General features: G+C 37.0%; 1 protein-coding gene across 11 annotated transcripts in view; it reads right to left on the minus strand.

Moving 5' to 3' along the window:
- Positions 1–15423, minus strand: part of sick (sickie) — a 266050-nt gene that overhangs the window by 87958 nt on the left and 162669 nt on the right. Inside the window, exon 1 of one of the 11 annotated variants that reach the window (XM_074086223.1) lies at positions 10171–10273. The exons of the other annotated variants lie outside the window; for them this stretch is intronic. The gene's annotated coding sequence lies outside the window, so the exon portion shown is untranslated. Of the gene's footprint in view, positions 1–10170; positions 10274–15423 lie in introns of those variants that run through there. 11 annotated transcript variants of the gene reach the window in all.

Here is a 15423-nt window from a genome sequence, read left to right on the forward strand (position 1 = left end):
AATGTAATGTATAATATATTGTAATAAATCAATAACGTTCACTACTAACATGCATGATTTCTCATTAAGTGCAATGTAAATTTCTTTTGAGAGTAATACATATCTTTAAACCGAAACTATTATCTTAGATCTTATACACTAAAAAGCGTGAAAAAAAATGTATTACAAAAAAATTTAACCGACTACAAAAAACCATGAAAATAAATTTCTGCCAGTCTGAAGTGGGTGCCTCAGCACGAGAACAAACCACAGATAGTTCAGAAGTCAATCTCCATACAAGTGCGCTCGAGCCAACGCACACATAGACACTGCTCACTGACACGATATCTCGGCACGGTTGGGACCAGTGCGAGCGGGAGTGCCATCCGCTTGAGACACGCGTCTGTGAACTTTTTTGTGCAATAATGGCGCAACAAAAAAAAAGTTATTATAACTGTTCAGTGGACGGTTGTTTAAATTCAACATTAAACGGTGAATTGACGTTTTTTAAACTACCAGTGGTTTCAGAGAGGTAAGTAGGTATCTGCTTGTATTTCGATGGTTCGTTTTAACGTACACAGAACAGTTAGGTAGATATGTAAGCGCACCGCCCCGGGCCCCGAAGAATAATATCTAAGATCGATTTATATATTGTTTCCTATTTTGAATCAGTATAAACAAAGTACTTAACTAAATTTTTCTAATCACGCCAACGCCAACTTACTTAAGTTGAAAAACATGTTTTTTTGTTTGGGTAGATATTGTGTTGTTTTTGGTGTGATTTGATAGTTTTAGGTCTAAAACGGATAGGGCAATGGAAATTGTGTAACTAGTGTAATCCGTTTAGAAGTTATTAGGGATTTTCGATAGTGACAATTGACAAACGTAAAATTTTGTTTGTTTCTGTTCTGTAAACTTTTGTATTGTACTTAATAGTTGGCAGTTTTATTGTTTTGTTTTGTAGGATAAGTTTTTTTTCTATTACGGGCTTTAGGTACTGCAGGTTTGATGTAGCCCTTTATATATTTCCTATTTTTTTATATTTCCGTTCTTCCCAATAAACCAAACAACTAGATACGAGTGCCACTACTACGATAGTTTTTTGTGCATAAGCCATAGTTGACAACCTTAGAGCGACCGCCGAGCGTAGGTATGAAAAGTGAAGTACATACAGGAGATTGCCTTCTGAACTATCTGTGTTTTGTGGCAAGAGCCAGCAGGAGTGATTGAAGCTCAATATACGCGTATAGTAAGTAGGTGAGGTAGACGACTATAGGTCCACTCCTGCTGGCTCGTGCTGAGGCCCGACTTCAAACTGGTACAAAATTATTTTCATGGTTTTTGTAGTCGGTTCAATTTTTTGTTTTTTTTTTTTTAATAGTATTACTGAGTTTGTTCTGTGTATTGTACCCGTAATTCAAGCTTGTAATGTTAAGAGTCGCCAGTACGCTAGCCGCTGATCGCATTTTCATACAAAAGTAGGTTCGTTATAAGTAATTTGCAAACAACACACTGAAACAAAATAAAACTTTGCTACTATAGTGGGAGCAGCCATTTTGATGTTCATAATTCAATGTAAAGAATAAAATCACATTAATTTTAAGTTTTGTAAGTACTTATGACACATGGAAATTTGTTATTGTTTTTTCCCTTACGTTTTATTTTAACCAAAACTAATTATAAACATCGTAATGGCTGCTCCCATTAGAGTTGCAAATTGCGTTTTGATTCGTAGTGCTGCTTGTAAATTAGAACGAAACTACTTTTGTATGGGGACTCGAGCGTACCTACAGGGGACTCTTAACACAGATTAATTGAGTAAATTAAATTGCAGGTGGTAGGACCTTATGCAACAAACTTGCTCGCTAATCCTACCGTGAAGAAGCAGTGCTTGCACTGTTGTGTTTCGGGGTGGAGAGTAAGACAGCCGGTGAAATTACTGGCGGCACTTGAGGTATTCCATCTTAGGCCTCTAGGTTGGCAACGCATCTGCAATCCCCCCCCCCCTGGTGTTGTAGATGTTTATGAGCAGTGGTGATCTCTTACAATCAGGAGACCCACTTGCCATCCAGTCGAATAAAAAAAAATCTAGCTTAGTACTTATCCAGTAAACATAAAACTGGTATTTTACGGTTCACGATAGGCAGAACAAGAGACTACGTTTAATGACCAGCCAGTGTGATATTTCATAAGGTAATGTTTGGCGAAATAATGGTATTCACATAAAAGGAAATTAATTAAGGTCCTACAATAGCTGGCTATTAGCAGTATTCGCTTGTGGAGGGGGTGCCCTGAGGGACCAAGCGCGCCGCCAGTATCGAATTGGACCCTCGCAGCAATAATGGTGAAAAATGATAACGCGCCATGACAAAATATCTGAGCGTTGCAAAATAAATACCTATTATTCGTCTTGTAAGCCTTATATCTGCTTACCATCATTGCAAATCTCATGAAACCATTATTTAGCAAGCAACATCCTACCCAATTAAGTACCTATGGTATCTTTTATTAACTGACTTCAAAAAAGGAGGAGGTTCTCAATTCGAGTGTATGTTTTATTTTTATATGTTTGTTACGCGATAACTCCGCAGATTGTGGGCCGAATTACAAAATTATTTTTTAGTTCTAAAGGGCATACTTCCGAGGTGGTCCCATTGACACCATGCCAGGATCTAATGATGGGATCTTAGAGAAATCGAGGGCAACCCTCGAATTTTTAAAGCACACCTATAGCGATTTTGGCATTTTTAACATCAAGTCAAGTATTTACATTCAGAAAGTATCATTTCTCTTCTCACTCTGTTATAAAATGATATAACTATGCTGTGTTTGAGCTTATTGGAATCGTTCTGAGATGCACTTTGGCTATATATAAATTACTAAAAAGTATGAAAAAATTTTTTTTAACAAAAATGGAGCCGACTTCAAAAACCTTGAAAATAATTTTCTACTAGTTTGAAGTCGGTGTCTCAGCACGAGCCAGCAGGAGTGATTGAAGCTCTATATAAGTATGTAGGTGAAGTAGACGACTATAGTTCCATTCCTGCTGGCTCGTGCTGAGGCACCGACGCCAAACTAGTAGAAAATTATTTTCAAGGTTTTTGAAGTCGGTTCCATTTTTTGTTTTTTTTTTTTTTATGTTACCAAAAGCCTATAGGTATTTAATATTGCGATTTGATACTTAAACAAAGAGACCAGCTTAAGAAAAATATTGTTTACTTTTTTTATTACAAACCGCAGTAGGCTCTTGTCTGAGACTAGACACTTTTTCGTCTTATCATAAAATTTAATCCTCATTAAGCGGCGGAATTTCCTTACATATTTTACTAGGTTTTATGAAAAACATTTCTTGGTGTTCTGAAAGAATGTTCAAAGTAAGTAAGTATTTTTTCAATAGTCAACCGCTAATAGTCATTTATTTCCTCGCTTCACGGGACAACGGTTATCCTAAATAAATATGAGTCTGTAGTTTAAATGAACACGATGTCCAGTGCTTGCCAGTTAAATACGATCGATTATATTAAATAGTAAGGATCTAAATAAGTTTAAACAGAGAACTGCGTACCGATTGGCTTAACCGTTAGCTTAACCTTACGTAATGATCTTTAAAGAAGTTTAATGATTAAGATTTAGGTATTTACTTTTCATAAAGAACGGGGACCATTCGCTGTATTATTCTCGGAATTGGTATAGGATTAAGCTAAATAAAGAGTGACAAAGGTAATTCTGGAGAGGCCTATGTCCAGCAGTGGACTAAGATAGGCCGATGATGATGATGAAAGGTAATTCTAACCAAAATAAATAAGTACACTTACTTTGTTTAATGAGGGCTAAGAGAGGCGATATATCGCTAGATGGCGTTAGTATGGTGAGGTTTTTATGACGTTACGGTCTTGCTTGCAATGAGGGCTATCGTTTTTTGTCTCACTAGATGGTGCACTGTTGCGTGAGGTTTTTAAGTATGGCTTTCAAAGTCTGTTATTACGGGCGTGAAAACAAAGTTTAGATTAAAATCATATTTAATACACTTTAAAACCGTACCATAAAAATATCGAGCATGCCACAGTGTTGCATAGTCCCCGTTTTATTCGGAAAAAAGGGAGGACAAAGGTTTCCGAAAGACAAAACTGTCTCAAAACACAGACATTCATTGCCCCGGAACGCATATTTGCCATAATTAATTTCAGATATTGCAAAATATTCACAAAATTATTCTAATTATAAAGAAACCCGCGTAGCTCACCCAAAAACTATGAGATTTGACATTTCGGAGACCTCACGCTACACTAGCGCCTCTAGTGGCGAATTCACTCGCGATAGCCCTTTTAGTGCTCAAAAAAACCTCACGGTACTACGCCATCTAGCGATATTTCACCTCTCTTTTAGCTCCCATTCAATTGGGATGATAAAAAATAAGGACAAAGTCATGAAACACTTATTTGATGTAAGTTCATTTCCGTATTCGCCGAGACTTAAGAATCGTTAAAAAAATAATCAAAGAGTGTTGTGTCTTACTACATTTTCATTAGAGGGTGGCACCGCGCTGACAGGTGGGATGGTTGACGTTAAGTCAGATTTATAACAACATCTTCTAACCTCTCAGAGGTTTTTTAGTCTTCGTAAAACCTATCTTTTTATATAAGCTTTTAACTTGCAATTTTTCGTACCTATGTTGTTTAAGGTTAAATGTTACAAGTCGTATTTTACCCTCGTCTAGTGATCGGATTGACTCGAAATTTTTTGTGGGTAATGTAGGTAAACGTACAAGTATGTGTAGTGTAGACGACAATGCAAACACAGACACTACCTAAATACTTAGTATCTGGAAAAAAGTTTGTATTAAAAATAAAATAATACAAATAGTTATATCTGTTCGTTTCAGTCAGTAGGAACATAAACAACAAAAATCTTCGTTTTTAATGTATGTGTAAGGGGATTTCCCTATTTACGCGTGAAAATTTGTCCACACTAATATATTAAAACATGAAGACAATAAGATAAGGAAAGGTTATGGTTATTCGGACTTGTAACGTTTGTTGAAGTTTCTCCTAACTTATGTTTAGTACGCCATAAACGGAAACTTTATGTAGCTTTGCAATCAAGCTATTAGGAAATCATTAAACACAAAATGTTTCCTAGATGAAGGAATCGTTTTAGAGGTATTCAGACAGATTAATTGTAAAAGTACAGTTAGTACCTACTTAGTTGTATGTTATCTTGCTTGCTTTTGAAATTACTCCGTATTTTTTTATTTCCGTTAACTTCCCTTTCCGTTACTTTCTCGCACTAACTATTTAGAGGAATGAAATTAAATTTATATTTATAATTTATGTCAATACTTCTTTAATAAGAAAGCTTTACCATTTGCAGAATTATTTTTTGGGGCAATCGCATATCTCTTTCAATACTATACCTAGTAACTTATATGAATAAAATCGCGAATCCGAGTACATTAAGAAATACAATTAGTGGCCACATCATTCATCGACCTCACTCTTTGAACAATAAATTCGATTACGCAGACGTTATCGGAGCTTTCACTCGCAGACGAGCGATATAGTTTGTACCAACCAAGGAAACATACAGTTGCTAAATGCTTATGCCGTCTAATTTAGAATCTTACCTTGCTAACGACTGAAGTTTATTATGAATATAAAAATTACACTTAACTAGGCAATTGCCAAGACTCCTTTAATGTTTGTAATTAAAAATTAAAATCATTATTTCAATGAAGTAAATATTTAAGAGAGTCGGAAGATTAAAAAAACTAGATATATTATTTTTATATCACTCAAAAAAAGTAAATACATTTTCAGAACGCAATTTCATACTATAATTTAACCTTACGATACCCTCGGACAAACGCAAAAATACAGAAGTACTATTATGTACTTACCTAACTATATTCTGTTTTTTATAGTCTAACGCGAGAAAAAACTCAATGCGTGCGTAATAGGTACAGTCGAGTTTATAAACTCGTGAGCAATAATTGGATGTAAAATATACACGCTTAACAATAGAGTCGTGTTCAGATATTTTTGATCAAACTTTTGCTCGCAAGTTTGTGAACTCGACTGTACTAATAATATTATGAAGGACATTTCATTGTGCGTAAAAATTATGGTGTCAAAAATGGCCTCTAACCTTTGCCGCTTTGGATATTATCGATTACTCCGTGTGAACTATTGTTATGCCTCGCAGACGGGGGCGCAGAATCCTTGGGGGAGCCGCCTGCCACCCTCCGCTCGACAAACCAGGCCCGACAAACAAATACACACCAAATTTAAATCACATTTAATTTTACGATAATTCTTACCTATACACGTCAAAACATAGCGTAGTTATTTGCTTCAATCAAAAATAATCCTTTACAGAATTTAGAAATACGCCAGATAATCGTCATTTCAAACCCAGCTGCTTCATTACAAAATTGATATCGGATCCATTTCAATCATCGACTAAATTGATTTGTTATTATTCTGTTGGCGGTTGCTTGATAGCCGATCGACAATGACAACAGTCAACGACCTAATCAAAGGGCCGAGTTAAATCTCTCATATCTTCGTAACAAACGTAACAAACATGTTATTGCTATTGCTACGTTGCGTGCTGGTAAAGCAAGATTAAGCCTCTAGGAAACAAAAGGATGCTAACAGCAGAGTATTGCGGATACGGAGAACTAAGCTATAAATAGAAAAACAGGACTCAAATCGGATCATTGACCGAGTACCTGATGTCGGGACATCAATGCCGGGAAATCCATACTAAATTCATCGAGATTATGGAATACGCTGGATGGATTATGGAATGGCTGTTGAAAACGCGCATTTTGAATTACGTATGTTTCGCGATAGAGGGATAATTCCTTCATAATGTTCGAATGTTTCCAGTGTTGCAACGAGCAGCTCGCGCCCACTCGGCTACGGACTGGTTTAAGCTGATAATATAAGCGTAGTTCAAATAAGAATTATAATCATTCTACTCTACCTACGTATATAACCTGAAGCGTACAAATCAAAATTCCAATCAACTCTTTATGATATTTTTTAGGGTTCCGTATCTTCGACATTAAACAGCCTCTATAAAATCACCTTGTAGCCCGTCATTCTGATGTCTGTCTGTATTATTAACTATTATAACTTCAGATAATCTAGTTAAAAATATGCCGTGGTTATTACTGTTCTAAATCAGGTAAGAAATGTCAATAAAAATATGTTTTTAACACAAATATAGGTATCTATATACCTATAAGTATTCGTATCATCATATCGTTATACCTACACAAAAACTACTTAAGTTAAAATGCGCTTTCCTTGCTACGAATACGCAGAGCTAACACGAAGTTTTACTTAAGGAAGGTACCACATAAACGGTCCAAAATTATGGCATCGCTGGTAGAATACTGGCATATAGGGAACACCGCATCTAGTGAAAATTCTTAGCTGGAATTCTACACAAATACATCCCCCTTGCCGGTCGCTTTCTAAACTGCATAAAACTAAGAACATTTGAGATGAAATTACCCTACGAAACTTCAAAACGAGGCAAACGAGTGAAATTGAAGCCTGGAGGTTTATAGCACCACAATCAAGTTATAGAGGCACGTTCTCTTCGCTTAGCCAAGTTAAACAGGGACATCTTTCTAAAGGCAAACTGGAGAGTTAAACTTTTTTAAACAATAATCAATATCACGATCCTGATTGAAAAACTGTTACAAGTAGAACGTATTTTTGAAGAGTTTCACTTTGCAAATTTGATCAGGCGCTAATATATTATATCCATAGATTTATAATCGCAATAAATACTAATGGATATTGAATCCCATCAAGCGGTAGACTTATAAATGTATAAAATAGTCTTGCTACTAATTAAATATGGTAACAGCATCGCCTTTCATATTTTTTACCTCCATTTCCTTAATTTTACTTTGTCAATATTACTTGTACTTACTTATATGTTAAAAAAATTGCTGCTGGACCATTCCCATTTTGGATTTAATCATATTCCAAATAGTTTTTGTTAACTGAATTTAGCTGAACTACTTAACGGAGAAATTGCAGATTTCGTGTACAATTTCACTGGTAAAATCCTAAGTAACTAAAAGCTTAAAGTTCACGTTAAATGAGCTTTCAGAGCTTTGCTGTGACCCCAGAGTGGCTTTTATGAAACATGCTGGCTACTAAAACTTTGTGGTAACAAATGTCGGATTAATTTAACGGTATTACGCTCTACCGTACACAGAAACAGGGAAGTTCAAAGCTTATATAGTTTCCCATCTATTTAATTTTCATTTCAAACAATAATAAGTTTTTTTTGTGTGTCAATATTTTGATGTATAACTTATATATTTTAACCACCATACCAGCCTATATACGTCCCACTGCTGGGCACAGGCCCATATATTTTAACACACGTACTGAAAAAAGTGGACGTCCACGTCCACCAACGAGCTGGACGAATGACCAGCCGCGGGTTCACGGTGGATGCAGGCAGCTTTCAACTATGTCCATCATTGAACGTCCTACGCTTGATGCGAGTATATGATGATGATGCTGATGACTGGAAATAGTGTTTACTTATTCTTCGTTTGTTACTTATTTTTTACAGATTGTATACGTATTTGATATTACACAATCATACTGTAATATTTAGGCACAAAAATTTCAAATCTTTTTTTTCTTTTGTGTACTTGCAGAACCAATATTTACGTATAGAGATTGCAGTTTCATTTTTCATTTTAAAGTTCCGTACCTGCAAAATCTGCTTTGTGCAAAAAAAACGCACTTTTTTCACGTAAAGTTTGAAAAGCCTCGGGAACTGTTTCGAATTATACGTTGGTCATACGGGAAAAGCGGATAAATTGTGCTAGTGGCAGTACATTGCGGGGCTTCGGTAATAAATAATTATCACAGATCGTCGGAGCGCGGCGATGTGCTGTGAATTCCACAATTTATCTTGCACCGTATCTTTTAGGCGTTCCTGGCGTGAAAAGAGCGAGCTGTCAACGCCTCGAGGCCACTGCACCCTGTTTTCACGCGTTGATTTGATAATAATTTTTGTTTAGTCTCCCAATAATATTTTTTACCATGTAGTTTATCTACGGCCTGTTACGTATATTCAACCAGTAAACAATATTTTCATATACTTACATTAGTCAAATAAATTCTATTAATTAGTGTTCTAGGTATAGGTATACTTTGAGAAAACGATCTCCAATTGCTTTAAGTATAATAAATTTGCATAAAGTTGGTATGTAAATTTCCTAGATAATCGAAAGTAATTCAGATTATTAAATATTTAAAAAATAAATAACGCTTAAAAACTTATAACTTTTACAGTTAACACTAACTTTTTGTTTACCTTTTTTTAAAATTAAGTGTATTGGGTACAATCAAGCTTAGAAATAGCTGAAAACTTTAGTACTCTTTTTCGCGGTAAAAAAGTATGGTATGACAACTGTCATTCATCTGAAACTTCATAAGGTTCAAATTACTTAGGAGTAACTTTATTCTTGTAGATAATATATTCGGATTCTGTAATGTTAAGAGCATAGATATAATACGAGCGTAGGTGTCGGTGAAGCGGGAGTGTGGGCGTCTGACACGATACCTGGTCCCGGCGAGTCCTCACGAGGCCAATAAGTAAAATGCAAGCTTTGTTACAAGCACCTCAGACTTCGCCTGCGACTAATGCAGAGCCTCTCTCCTACAGCTATAGGTAAGTGTATACTACAAAACCAATATCTCTCGATCTTAAGCACCCGAGGCACTTCAGGTCTTACTGGCAGTAGAAGACTTATACTCGCACATTACCGCTAAAGCAACCAAACTAATACCCTATCTCTTTTCCATGTTGCGTGACAAGAGCGAATAGCTTCAAGTTCAAAAAAGTTTGACACTCAGAAAAAAATAAAACTTGAGTTTAAGTAAGTACGAACGCTTTCCAAGAAATAATCGATTTATGGTTTTCACTTTAACGGCGTGTTTATGTTAAGTACCTAAGAGTCAGTTACAGTGAATCACACTCGGCCAAATAAAACGAGTTGCAGCCGGGATTGACTCAAAATACTGCATAAAACGTAAACATCGAAACCATCTCTCGTTGCGTGATACGTCCACTTAAACAGCTCCGATTAGGACACGGCTGCTTATGGGAGTTATAAATAAGTACTAGAGAGCGAGCTTTGCACACCATAAACAATAATCCTTAACACGATTTGTCACAGTCGGCGTGTAGCACTTCGGGATCGCGGCGCGGGGCGGCGGCGCGAGCGGACGGCGCGGCGCAGGAGCGCGGGCGTGCGCGCGCGACCATTGCATCCGCTCAACAGAACCGAATACTCGACGACGACGAAAGCGCCAGGGCCTTCGCCCCTTCCGAATCCGTGATCGCGTGGCAGGATACAGCGAATGTTAAACACTATAGCTAGAGCTATACGAGCCAGTATGAAAAACTGATGGCACGAGTGCCATCTGCGCCAGGGAGGGGCCCTTGCATTAGCGGGATGACATTATGCACTCACAGAAGGGTTCGCGGCTTATCTCGTTAAATCACTCGTCCCTACTGCGGTAAAATAATTTACACCGACGGCCGGCGTAAACAGCTTCCGGGAGACGCTAACTGCGCCAAGATAACCCATTACTGTCCCATCGACACACACCTTAAAGCGGAATCCCTGCTTTTTTCCATATAGGGCTCCACAATTGCAGCTGCATTCATTCATCTTCATTCTACTACCTATGTTAACAAATTAATAGACACACCACCAGAACAACGACACTTAATGGATAATATGTCAGTTGTAAGTACCTATGTTCTTGGCTGTTGAGTATTTGAACTTTGTTAGCTTTACAAAATGTTTGTACAAAAAAATATACAAGTATATTAATTAAAAACATATATAAATGAGGTTATTCTTATACTAATCTGGTGGTTATCTCTCGCATGCGAATAGTTTGGTATTGTAATAATAAGAGGGTGCGCGCCTGCAGCGTGGTCCATATCGCTTTTGCGTCATTATGAATTTTTATTTATCGATAAGTGACATTAACATTCAACATCATGCTCTACATGATTAATAGTTCAAACGCGCGTCGATAATATTGAAAAGAAAAATATATTCAAACAACTCAGTCACAGTCTTAAAAATGCCAGAGTAGCAGAATTAAATACAGCATAAAGTAGGCTTAAGCCTAATACTTATATGATATTAATACAATGCTTATTCTATTTAGTTCAGTAAAAATACCTATATAGTTTACCTAACAACTAAATTGTTGACAGATGTGAGTAAAACGTTAAGTGGACAGCTAAACACAGCAGCAGTGGATGCATGTACAATTGTACCTAGATAGTTTGTATCCGTGTCGCGGAACTAAAATTTGTTGCCAGTTGCACTGCAATGCAGTGCCATTATAGTAGAGCTGAATATTATATAAAAATATCCCCAAGTGATGTTTATTGCATTACTGCAAAGTGTGGATGAGGCAGAGAGGATGCGGGTTGGGTAAGCTTAACACCAAATCTTTAATTAAACATTTGGACGGATTTCTAAAAATATATTATTTAGTCCTTAGTTTCAAAAACAACGGTCAGATATTTTTTTGTCAATTAAACCAAACATTATGGACATAGCATAAGTAGCCGGTTAAAGCGTTCTCGCCAACAGTCATATCAGTTTGGCGAGTGGACTTAGATAGGAAGCATGTATGTAATACCTATGAGAAATAAATAAAATAGTAACCACCAAAAAGTTAAAAAAACCTCCGACTTTGACACTTTAAAGTTCAATATCTCAAAAACGGCTTAATTTATTTTGATGAAACATATCTAAGAACCATCGCTGGCAAACCTGATTTAAATAAAAAAAACAGCATTCAAATCGGTCCACCCGTTGAAGAGCCATGGTGCCACTGACAGACACATAGACAGACACACATACACACACACACAGAAACACATAGCAGTCAAACTTATAACACCCCTCTTTTTGCTTCGGGGGTTAAAAAAAAGTTTCGTCGTGTCACACCTACGTACACTTTTTACTAAGAAGTGAAGTCATGGTCCCGATTCCCGAACCTTGACGCACATCATCTTTGTTATTTTTTGTTTGATAGACACAAGAATACGTAGCCAATGTTTTCTGATAATCTAACTGACAGACTAAGTGGAATATTATTATTTTTTACTCAGGAAATCTATTCAATTAAGTAAATTAGAAAAAAAACTAGGTAAGTTTGAAATTAATCAACGTCGATAGGTAGCTCTTGATTCAGCTTTAACTCTTAGATTTTTCTGAAGCTATCATTGCCTCGTTAAATTCCGAAGCAAAGCGTTGTTAAATCTCGAAATAAGAACGAATATTCATATAAGATTTATAGTTCAATAAACCGGTATTAATTCGTATAATATTGCGTGAAAATTCCTATCAGAAACAAGTGCATATCAGTTTTTAAATTAAAATGATCACAAAACAAGTTCCACATGATACCAGCGAAGAGGGACTATTTTTAAGCACTTGTTGCCAGTTAACTTCAATGAGATTAAAGTTCCATTTGATCGGAATTCAATCCAATGAAAACAAAACCATTAACGGAACACGGAAATGTTCTCCCGTGTTTAAGAATCCACTAATTCCCCTTTCGCTAGTTCGACGAGATAGAACTATTTTAGAGTCTGCCGACATCTTGTGTGAGCCGCCGCGGATCATACTTAATTTAGCATAGCTAATTCTAATTACTATGATATTTAAACCATAATAAATAAAGTTTTAAATTCTGACGTCTACTTTTTTTATTTAGTTTTAGAAGTTTCATTTTGAAACACTTATTTATTGATCTCGAGTAACTGAAACATTCATTAGACAGCAAATTTGATGAATACATTCTCAATTCCTTTCTGCTCTTAGTACACGTAGGCACAATCCTACTTAGTAGGGAAAATCTTCAGTTATTTAATTAACACCTTGCATATTTTCTCACTATGTTAGGCTAGCCTGTGCCTGGATTAATAAGCGATACAGCCTGTTTCTGATGCGGTAAGTCAATCGGTTACTCTGCCTGGATTGTATTGGTTTCGCTTATGGCGCAAAGGATAACCTAATCAATATTGATCTGAGCAAAGGCTGACCTACTTGAATGGCAGGTAGATATCCTAGCCTATCCTCTAACCGTAAGATTTAGAGTTTTAGAGCCAGTGAAACAAATCCAAGAGCCCGTTGCCTGCTATTATAAAATTAGCATGTTGGTTCATCTGTGTCCGACCTAACGTGGTGGTGTGTACTTTGTGGTTCACCTCGAATAATTTAGCTCAACAGTATTAGATACATTATAAAGTTTTATTTGAAGTATTTCCTACCAAAAATTTACCAAATTATCTCACTAATATTATAAATGCGAAAGTTTGTAAGTTTGTTTGTTTGTTACTCTATCACGTCTAAATCACTAAACCGATTCAGATGAAATTCGGCATACAGATAGTTTAGCTCCCGGGGAAGGATATAGGATAGTTTTTATCCCGCAAAATTGCATAATCCCCGCGGGATAACGAAAAACGAATTCTGCGCGGACGGAGTCGCCGGTAACGGCTAGTCCATACTAATATTATAAATGCGAAAGTGTGTGTGTTTGTGTGTATGTTTGTCCGTCTTTCACGTCGAAACGGAGCGGCGGATTGACGTTTTTTTGGCATAGAGATAGTTTATAGACCCGAGAGTGACATAGGCTACTTTTTATCCCAAAAAAATAACTGCGATTACTGAATCCTACGCGGGCGAAGCCGCGGGCAAAACCTAGTATTTCATAATTGATAACATTCATTTAATTCCAGCCTATATACGTCCCACTGCTGGGCACAGGCCTCCTCTCAGAACAAGAGGGCTTGGGCCATAGTTCCCACGCGGGCCCAGTGCGGATTGGGAACTTCACCATTGAATTACTTCGCAGGTTTGTGCAGGTTTCCTCACACATTGAATTACAGGTTTGTGCAGGTTTCCTCACGATGTTTTCCTTCACCGCAAAGCTCGTGGTAAATTTCAAATGTAATTCCGCACATGAATTTCGAAAAACTCAGAGGTGCGAGCCGGGGTTTGAACCCACGACCCTCAGCTTGAGAGGCGATAGGTCAAACCACTATGCCACCACGGCTTTGATAACAAAAAGCCAGAATTTTTGTGATATTGGCCATTGTTCTAAACTCTGCTTGGTATAAATACGATTGTATTAAGGGCTCGTCATTGTGACTTTAAAAACGAAGTCGATTAACTAAAGCATTGAACTCGTAAGGCGTAATTTACGACGGCGTAAAAGTTCAGTTTAATAAGTGAAATTTTCAACGGGTGCCTGTCAAGCGCACAACCAAAGATCGTAAATCGAACGACCACTGCCGCTGTCGGTCGTCTCTACGATCAGACATATGGGGTTTTTTCTAAATTGAAAAAAAAAACTAAATAGTTAAGTTGCAGTGGTCATCTTTCATTTCAAATGTAATTCTTCAGAGGTGCGAGCCTTGTCAGCTTTGTCACGGCTTTGATCTTTTTATTCATTTTCTAAAGCTTGGCTTGGTCATTGTGATACGAAGTCGATTAACTAAAGCATTGAACTCGTAAGGCGTAATTTACGACGGCGTAAAAGTTCAGTTTAATAAGTGAAATTTTCAACGGGTGCCTGTCAAGCGCACAACCAAAGATCGTAAATCGAACGACCACTGCCGCTGTCGGTCGTCTCTACGATCAGACATATGGGGTTTTTTCTAAATTGAAAAAAAAAACTAAATAGTTAAGTTGCAGTGGTCATCTTCATCATCTTAACCTTGTGCTTGTCAGTGTCTTTTTATTCTTTTTAAGCGCTAAAAAAATAAATATTCTTAAGCTGTGACTAATATGACAGTCATGTTTTAATAAAAAAATATTTTTAAGAACTAAATGACAGCATTAAAAAGATCTAAGCCACGCGGCTACTATACTAAAACACAAAGTAACCACGCTCCGTAGCAAATTATACCGCCACTGGTCGTTTTATTCAACTGAAATATATCTTCGTTTACCTAAGTAAATACCTACACCGTTGTCTTGCGCTCACCGCGCAGACCTATGAAACCAGCTATTTTTACCCGTATAATATTTTAAATCGAGTTTGTTGTCCCAAGGATGCCCGCAGCTCAAACACGGCGTATAAAGGACCCCATGCGGCCGCCTCCGTTGTTTGTCGATGGGATAGATAGTGGCTAAGTAGATAGAGATGAGGCGGAGTAAACGAAACATAAACAAACTTTATAAAGTGAAGAGACGGTCATTCTGGATTAAACGAAGAGCCAAAATATTCTTACATATAAATCAAATGAAATGGGCAACCGCATCGACGTAACCATGTGGGCGAGGTTATGCAATACGTAAACGGTGGTCAACTGATATCTGTTTTAGGAGCACAACGCAAACGTTTGCATGAC

Source organism: Choristoneura fumiferana, chromosome Z, assembly GCF_025370935.1.
Source record: "Choristoneura fumiferana chromosome Z, NRCan_CFum_1, whole genome shotgun sequence".
NCBI lineage: Eukaryota > Metazoa > Arthropoda > Insecta > Lepidoptera > Tortricidae > Choristoneura > Choristoneura fumiferana.